Here is a 9,874-nt window from a genome sequence, read left to right as displayed (position 1 = left end):
ACATTTGTTTGAGGAGGGAAGCCGGCTTGGTGCGTAACGGTAGGAGAGCGCGATCTGAGGCGAAGGGAAACTTGTGGAGTTTTATAGAGGCAGGAGGCGTGCTGGCACGAGACCTTGAGCAATGACGCACTGCTCATCACGGATTGGTGTTCGTCTTTTCTTAAGCTTGGTGAGATTTCACCTTGGTAACCTAAAATAGAATCCGTCTTTTCAAACGTCTATTTGACCGTTTCTGCAGGCGTTTCTAGAATTTATGGAGCAGATACAATTTGACTGTTTTCAAATGTTTCCATATTTACTTGTGACTGATGGCGATGCCGTGGAGACAATAACGTTTGTCCAAATGTTTGAGGCAGAGAGAGAGAGAATGCAAATCTCCACTTAACCAGCGCATATAATGACAACTTCAAACTAAAGATTGTAACATTTCTGGGGAAATTGTAGGGTGTGCATGCTTGCGTCAGCTGCAGAGGGGTCCGGTCACGCACACACACACACACACACACACATACACACACATACAGACGTACCCCCCCCCACACACACACACACACACTCTGTTGGAAGCTAACCCTTAGAGAGACACCGATCAGAGCTGGCAGCTAACCACCCCAGGCACAGATCTAGAAATGATGTTTTTAATACATACACAATACATACACAGAATAAATGTCACTTAATGATCATAACTACGTGTTTGTCTTTAATGACACCCCATCTAGTTTCAGACAGGCAGATAGGCAGACAGGCAGACAGGCAGACAGGCAGACAGGCAGACAGGCAGACAGACAGACAGACAGACAGACAGGCAGACTGTGTGCTGATGTGATGTCTCCAGTCTGCTCTGCCCTAAGGTGTGATGTAGCTACTACTGCAGGATAGAGAGAAGACCTCTCTTCCTCCTCCTCTCCCCCTCCTCTCCTCCTCCTCCTCCTCCTTGCCCCCATGTGTGTGGGTGTGTGTGTGTGTGAGCAGCAGCTCTGACAATAGAAACCCCTGCATGCCCTTTACCTGAGGAGGAGCACCATTCTGCTTAAGGCCACAATAAAGAGCTATTAATAACACCGTCCTCCTGCTCTGCTTCTTCAGCCACTGAGAGACAGAGAGAGAGAAGCGAGTAGGGGAGAGAGAGGCGAGTGGGGGAGAGAGAGGCGAGGGGGAGGAGTGGGGGAGGCAGGTAGGCAAGGTTCATCCTCCCCTCTCCTTCTCCTCCTCCTCCCCCCCCCCCATCTCCTCTCATTGATTGGCTGTGGTGTGAATCCGATGTGTGTTATTCAGACAGGTGTTCCTGCTCTGCAGGACTGATGCAGGAAGCTGGACCTGGGGAGGAGCTGAGTTCATAGAGAGAGTCAGGGGTCAGGGGTCAGGGGTGGGGTCTCCTGGCCCTCACTTCCAGACACTACAGGTCAGTATTGTGATATTGACTAAGTCCCAGTGTATGAGTGTGTGTGTAGGTGTGTGTGTAATGAAATGATAGTTTTACGCACTGCCATGTTAGTTGTCTGTGTTTACATGAATGATGACACATAACCCAACCTCACACATTCCAATTATTACTTGTGAATTAGATTCCTGACCCCCTGCCCCAGTGCAGATACATCATGATTAACATTCTCTTAGCGGCGGTGTGTCTCTGAGTGTGTGTCTCTATGTGTGTGTGTCTGTGTGCGCGTGTGTCTGCGTGTGTGTGCATAGGGTCCAGGTCAGCCCGTGATACAAGGTGTACATGTGTCTTTGTGTGTGTGTGTGTGTGTGTGCATAGGGTCCAGGTCAGCCCGTGATACAAGGTGTACGTGTGTCTTTGTGTGTGTGTGTGTGTGTGTGTGTGTGTGTGTGAGAGTGCATAGGGTCCAGGTCAGCCCGTGATACAAGGTGTACATGTGTCTTTGTGTGTGTGTGTGTGTGTGTGTGTGTGTGTGAGAGTGCATAGGGTCCAGGTCAGCCCGTGATACAAGGGTTAAGGTGCAAATGAATGGAGAGGAGTGTCATCCGCTGAGGATCATTCCGACTGCTGGTGCAGAGCTTGATTGATCTGGTCTGACACAAACAAACCAGTCAGGAATTTATTGATTTGTAAGCCATGTCAAACACACCTTCACACCCAAACACACACACACACACACACACCTTCACACCCAAACACACACACACCCAAACACAGAGACCTACACACAGACATTTGCTCTCTCTCTCCCCTATATCTCCATCTCTCTCCACCATCTCTCTATCTCTCTCCCCTATCTCTATCTCTCTCCCCATCTCTATCTCTCTCCCCCATCTCTCTATCTCTCTCTTCCATCTCTCTATCTCTCTCCCCCATCTCTCTCCCCTTATTTCTCTATCTCTCTCCCCCATCTCTCCATCTCTCTCCACCATCTCTCTATCTCTCTCCCCTATCTCTATCTCTCTCCCCCATCTCTCTATCTCTCTCCCCTTATCTCTCTATCTCTCTCCCCCATCTTTCTATCGCTCTCCCCCATCTCTCTATCTCTCTCCCCTTATCTCTCTATCTCTCTCCCCTTATCTCTCTATATCTCTCCCCATCTCTATCTCTCTCCCCCATCTCTCTATCTCTATCCCCCATCTCTCCATCTTTCTCCCCTTATCTCTCTATCTCTTTCCCCCCATCTCTCTATCTCTCTCCCCCATCTCTCTATCTCTTTCCCCCCATCTCTCTATCTCTCTCCCCTTATCTCTCTATCTCTCTACACACACCTACAGTGTATATGCACACCTACAGACAGTACACACACCTACACACATACAAACACTTACAGTACAAACACCTACACACTAACACACACCCACAGTATACACGCATACAGACAGTACGCAAACCTACACACACACACACCTACAGTACACACACCTACAGTACACACAACTACAGACAGTACACAGGCTCAGCTGCCGGATGGGGCACTACTCTTCTGAGACGTGAGATGTTCTAGAACCCCATAGACATAATAAAGAGTAGACGCCGCATTGGCTGCTGGGGGCGAGAAATGCGGCCACCATCTTGGAAAGGGAAAATTCCCAGTTGCTTAGCATCAGAATAAACAAGATACCAGCACTGTGCAGCATATTCCTGCTCAAATCGGCAGACAATCGCAAACAGAGCTCGGGGGATTACTTTTCACAAGTAAAATTTAACATTACCATACTATTGGTGTTATTTTGTGAAAAGAATAACCATGTCCTGTATCATAGCAACATGTATGACCTTTGAGATGTGAGGATGGGGGGGAGAGATGTGAGGATGGGGGGGGAGAGATGTGAGGATGGGGGGAGAGATGTGAGGATGGGGGGAGAGATGTGAGGATGGGGGGAGAGATGTGAGGATGGGGGGAGAGATGTGAAGATGGGGGGAGAGATGTGAGGATGGGGGGAGAGATGTGAGGATGGGGGGAGAGATGTGAAGATGGGGGGAGAGATGTGAGGATGGGGGGAGAGATGTGAGGATGGGGGGAGAGATGTGAGGATGGGGGGAGAGATGTGAAGATGGGGGGAGAGATGTGAGGATGGGGGGAGAGATGTGAGGATGGGGGGAGAGATGTGAAGATGGGGGGAGAGATGTGAGGATGGGGGGAGAGATGTGAAGATGGGGGGAGAGATGTGAAGATGGGGGGAGAGATGTGAGGATGGGGGGAGAGATGTGAAGATGGGGGGAGAGATGTGAGGATGGGGGGAGAGATGTGAGGATGGGGGGAGAGATGTGAAGATGGGGGGAGAGATGTGAGGATGGGGGGAGAGATGTGAGGATGGGGAGATGTGAGGATGGGGGGAGAGATGTGAGGATGGGGGGAGAGATGTGAGGATGGGGGGGGGGATGTGAGGATGGGGGGAGAGATGTGAGGATGGGGGGAGAGATGTGAGGATGGGGGGAGAGATGTGAGGATGGGGGGGGGGATGTGAGGATGGGGGGAGAGATGTGAGGATGGGGGGAGAGATGTGAGGATGGGGGGAGAGATGTGAAGATGGGGGGAGAGATGTGAGGATGGGGGGAGAGATGTGAAGATGGGGGGAGAGATGTGAGGATGGGGGGAGAGATGTGAGGATGGGGAGATGTGAGGGTGGGGAGATGGGGAGATGTGAGGGTGGGGAGATGGGGTGATGTGAGGGTGGGGAGATGGGGTGATGTGAGGGTGGGGAGATGGGGAGATGTGAGGGTGGGGAGATGGGGAAATGTGAGGGTGGGGAGATGGGGTGATTTGAGCAGAAGGACGTTAGACCCCCTGCTGAGTTGATGTGGCCGTTAAGCTGCCGTCTGTCTCCTCCAGCTCTGGGGGGAGATGCAGGCCTACATGAAGAGCTCTCTGTTGTCTTTACTGCATCCAGCCCCAGCAGCACCCTCTCCATGCTGTCTGGTGCTGAACGCAGGGGATAACTGAATGGAGGTCATTGTCCTCCATCACCATGACGATGCCAGTGGACAGGGAAGCCGGTCATGTGACCTTGAGGCTGTCAAGGTCACATGACAGCCTCAAGCTGGAAGCTTGGAACGGGGGCCAGAGGAATTCCAGAGGAATGGGGGCCTTTCCAGAACCTTCTCCACCACACCTCCACCAGTCCAGCACACCTCCACCCAGTCCAGCACACCTCCACCCAGTCCACCACACCTCCACCAGTCCACCACACCTCCACCAGTCCAGCACACCACCACCAGTCCACCACACCTCCACCACACCACCACCAGTCCACCACACCTCCACCACACCTCCACCAGTCCACCACACCTCCACCACACCACCACCAGTCCAGCACACCTCCACCACACCTCCACCAGTCCAGCACACCACCACCAGTCCACCACACCTCCACCACACCTCCACCAGTCCAGCACACCTCCACCACACCTACACCAGTCCAGCACACCTCCACCAGTCCACCACACCTCCACCACACCACCACCAGTCCACCACACCTCCACCAGTCCAGCACACATCTGGCATTATGCTGCCTTCACTGTGGACCACTATGGCAACATTGTTAAAAGGGGTGGAGGTGAGGGGTGGAGTGGAGAGAGGTGGAGGTGAGGGGTGGAGTGGAGAGAGGTGGAGGTGAGGGGTGGAGTGGAGAGGGGTGGAGGTGAGGGGTGGAGTGGAGAGAGGTGGAGGTGAGGGGTGGAGTGGAGAGAGGTGGAGGTGAGGGGTGGAGTGGAGAGAGGTGGAGGTGAGGGGTGGAGTGGAGAGAGGTGGAGGTGAGGGGTGGAGTGGAGAGAGGGGACTCAAGGATGAACTCCATGTGTATTCAGAGAGTTACAGCACTTAGTCTGAATTAACTCTAGGTCACAGACAGGTGGTCTCTGCTCTTCACACACACTCTCACACACACACACACACACACTCACACACAAGTGTGCGCACACATACACACGCCCGCACACACAAACACATGGTGAACAATCAGGAGTCCTGTAGATGCTCTGATTGCAATCAAGACAACCTCTCTCTATCTTCCTCGCTATCTCTCTATCTCCAACTCTCTCTCTGTCTATCAATATCTCTCTCTATCTATCAATATCTATCTCACTTCCTCTCTTTCTTTTGCTATAACATTCTCCCTAGCTCTGTTTTTCTTTCATTCCATCTTTCTCTTTCTGTCTCATAATTGCTTTTCTTTCTCTTCTCTCCCATTCTGTCTTTGTCTTTCCTTCTCTCTCCATCCTTCCATCCCACCCACCATCTCTCTGTCACACTGTTGCATTTGTGTGTGTTGGCTGTGTGTGTGTGATGGTGGTTGAGTGTGTGTGTGTGTGTGATAGAGGGTTGAGTGTGTGTGATAGTGGTTGAGTGTGTGTCTTGGTTGTATAAGTGTGTGCGTGTTGGTTGTATGTGTGTGTGTGTGCAATCCAGAGATAAATCAGTTAGCCCTGCAGGTTCCACAGCACGCCTGTACCATAGTCTGGTATCCATGACATCACAGTGACGATGATGCAGACCCCATGCTCTGGGGGGTCATCGTTGCCACGGCGTCACTTTAGCATCAACTTGCCGTTTCAACGCCAACACCATCAGTTTCCACGCCAACACAGTCTTTTAGCCTTTTCTGTTTTTTAACTGAAAACAGATCTCTCTCTCCCTCTCTCTCATCTCTCCTTCTCTCTCTCTCTCTCTCTCTCTCTCTCTCCTGTATTTCTTTCTCTCTGTCCTTCTCTCTCCTTCTCTCGCTCTCTCCCTCTCTCTCCTTCTCTCCCCTCTCTCTCCCTCTCTCTCACCCCCTCTCTCCCTCTTCCCCTGCACTCCCCCCTCACTCTCCCCTCACTTCCTCTCTCTCTTTCTCTCCCTCTCTTCATCCTCCTCTTCCTTTCTCCTCGGAAGAGAGGAGAGGTAGAGAGGGGAGAGCAGAGGAGGGGAGGAGGGGAAACACACAAAGCATTCACAAGCCGTCTCCACTTGATCGCCTGCTATTCTTCCTGTGAAACCCACAGTATTTCTCTCCGACACCGACGTCTCCCTCCTCTAGATACAAGCTGCCGTTTCCTCCCAGAGCTCCTGCCTGCCTTCTGCATCAGCTGGTATTCCAGACCTGACGCTGTGAGGGTGGGGGGGAGAGATGTGAGGGTAGTCCTGGTTACTGGATGGTTGAAGAGATCTTGTCCTGGGTACTGGATGGTAGAAGTGTTCTTGTCCTGGTCAGGATATATGCAGCAGTTCAAACATGGTAAAGGTGTCAGCAGATGTCATCCACAGGAACAGAAATATACAATGTTTACCACAGGTAGATCTACAGCTGTATATACATGTATTTAAACATACTAATGATGGTACATCCAGGTGTTTAAACAGTATATTTATGGTAGAGCTGGAAGAGGTGTATATACGTAAAGGTGCCTGTGTCAGAGAGCCTGTGTCACCTCCTTTGTGAGCACGGTGCTGAAGGCACAGCCCCCCTCATTAATTACTGGAACACTGAGAGCATGATTATAGATGTGTGTGTGCAGGTGTGTGTGTGTGGTGCATGCTAAGATCTCTTTTAGAGAGAGAGAGAGAGAGAGAGAGGTGGGAGAGAAAGGCATTGAATTCAGAGTTCTGGAACCTTCATGAAGGTTCTCCGGTTCTCCTGATGGTTCCATCTAGAGAACCTGGGCTGTTAGGAGGAGTGACATCATCGCTCGATGTCTGTCTGGTGGAGCTGATGCCCCTCCTCCTTCCACTCCCATCACACGGGACTGGGACTGGATGAGTGTGTGTGTGTGTGAGTGTGTGTGTGTGTGAGTGTGTGTGTGAGTGTGTGTGTGAATGTGTGTGTGTGTGTGAGTGTGTGTGAGTGTGTGTGTGAGTGAGTGTGTGTGTGTGTGTGTGTGAGTGTGTGCATGCGTGTGTGTGCGTGCGCACAATGTGCAATTACAGTCATTCCCTATACGATGATTGAGCATGTTCTGTACGTGTATGTTCTGTATGACGTTGTCCATATGCTGTGAAGTAGTTTGCATGTAATTGAGTGTGTGTGTGTGTGTGTGTGCGTCCATGCGGTCCATATGCCTTGATTGAGGGTGTGTTGCGATGTGCATGCTAATGTCTCTTTCCTCTAGCCTCTATCCTCCAGCCTCTATCCTCCCAGCCTCTATCGTCCCAGCCTCTTTCCTCTAGCCTCTATCCTCCCAGCCTCTATCCTCCCAGCCTCTATCGTCCCAGCCTCTATCCTCCAGCCTCTATCCTCCCAGCCTCTATCCTCCAGCCTCTTTTCTCTAGCCTCTATCCTCCCAGCCTCTATCCTCCCAGCCTCTATCGTCCCAGCCTCTTTCCTCTAGCCTCTATCCTCCAGCCTCTTTCCTCTAGCCTCTATCCTCCAGCCTCTTTTCTCTAGCCTCTATCCTCCCAGCCCCTGTTCTCCCAGCCTCTCTCTCTTTCTCTCTCCCTCTCTCTTTCCTTCCTAGTCATCATGTGTCTGTGTTGGTCACCTCTGGGTCAGTGTAAAAGGCTGTGGAGTCACACAGTCAGTCCAGCACAGTCAGAAGAGCTAGCCACCTGCTGGTGGAGATAGGAACAACATGATGTCTGCACCGTTCAGCCAACAGTACTAGATGAGTGTGTGTGTGTGCGTGTGGGTGTGTGTGACTGTGTGTGTGTGTGACTGCGTGTGTGTGTGTGAAAAAGACAGAAACACATGTTTGGTTTTGAAATGTGTTGTTTCATGCGACAAATTTATGGGATTATGTTTGAAATTGTTCAGTGGCGTGTAGAGTAGGAGTTTGACAATCTGAGCGTAAAACTTGTGCATACATGTGTGTGTGTATGCGTAGATGTGTGTGTGTGTGTGTATGTGTAGATGTGTGTGTGTGTGTAGGTGTAGATGTGTGTGTGTGTGTGTGTATGTGTAGATGTGTGTGTGTAAGTGTAGATGTGTGTGTATGTGTGTAGATGTGTGAGGGTGAAAAGGTGTCAATGCATGTTTTTATAGGTGCGAGAACGTGTGCATGTATGCGTGTGTGTAACAGAAGTGCACTAGTGTGGGAGGATGTGTTTTCAGCTGTCTGCTATGGTTCATATTTTCTGCAAACACTCCAGACACACACACACACACAGACTAGAAAGACATAACTTTACAGTATCCATGGAAACAGATTCATTGTCACACCAATTCATTTCCAGTTTGAGTCTTTTTATTTCAGTGACTTTCTGTCTCTCTCTCTTTGCCTCTCTCTCTCCCCCCCTCCGCTCTCTCTCTCTCTTTCCCCTTTTTCAGACGGCTGGGATAGGCCTACATCAAACTTTTACCGGCATTTAGAAAGTAAACCTAAGCGGATGTGACGCTAGCAAAGCTATCTACCGTTAGCTACCTAACGTTTGCAATGTGCCTCTGTACCAAAACTATTCAGAAATCCCTTTACACAAAGAGATTCAGCGAGTAAGCTACTTATGTAACGTTATAGCCTATACTGTATGTTTCAGGGCGCTAGTTTCAGTTGCTTGCCAGATTTGCGATACTGAGCCAGGCCACATAAAGCTATGTAGCTAATGATGACGTTACATCAACGTTAATTTATGTCAGCAGCATACCTCTCTCCACTTAATAAAGTTAAGTTAAACGCTGCGGTACCGTGCTTGTTCACTTGGGTGAGAGAGAGAGATGTGAAAGCAGAAACCGAGTAGGCTACTAACGCGCCTCCAAAATAGGCTGCTTTGCCTGGCCTTAAGCCCACGGCACTACTTTAAGAGTGATCATTTTGAGTTCAAATACACAGTTACAGATCAAATCTAACTTTTTACTTAGTCAAACCCTACTGCTTCTGTGTTTTGAGTGGTCTGGTCTTGACCCGGTTTCGCCCTGCCTTGCACTAGGTCTTGAATCGGTCTCGATAAACTCTGGTCTTGCAAAAACAATAACAACAAAACAATTAATTCACCTGTTCTTTTTATAAAAAACATGACAATTTCAGAAATATTTCAGTACAAATGATTGATTTCAGTTCCACTTTTTTGTCAATAAAAAAGTATGCAAGAAAAGCAAAATCTTAGGACACACACAGAGGAACACGAACACACACAGGAACACACACACACAAACAGGAACACACACACAATCAGGAACACACACACACAAACACACCCACAAGAATGCACACTTTCGATCAGCAGGACATTAGGACGGAAATGGATTGGCAGGCATTTGGGTCAATGGGAGATAATCAAACAGGAAGCAGGAAGTGCAAAGCAGGAAGTGGTCAGGTTAAAAGCGGTGCCATATTTGTTTTTTTTTATCATAGGATCAGAACAGTTGTTGCATTAGGACACAGCTTAGCTGTTCTGGGAACTGGATCATAGTACTGGTTTAACATCTGCCAAATTATCTCCACATAAAGATGTCATTACACAATATCTTACATCATGTGAAATCAAAAACAAAATGATTACATGTATGTATAAATAAT

Source organism: Hypomesus transpacificus, chromosome 14 (genome assembly GCF_021917145.1).
Source record: "Hypomesus transpacificus isolate Combined female chromosome 14, fHypTra1, whole genome shotgun sequence".
In the NCBI taxonomy this organism is placed as follows: Eukaryota; Metazoa; Chordata; class Actinopteri; order Osmeriformes; family Osmeridae; genus Hypomesus; species Hypomesus transpacificus.
The sequence above is the reverse complement of the archived record's forward strand: the minus strand, read 5'-3'. Positions refer to the sequence as shown.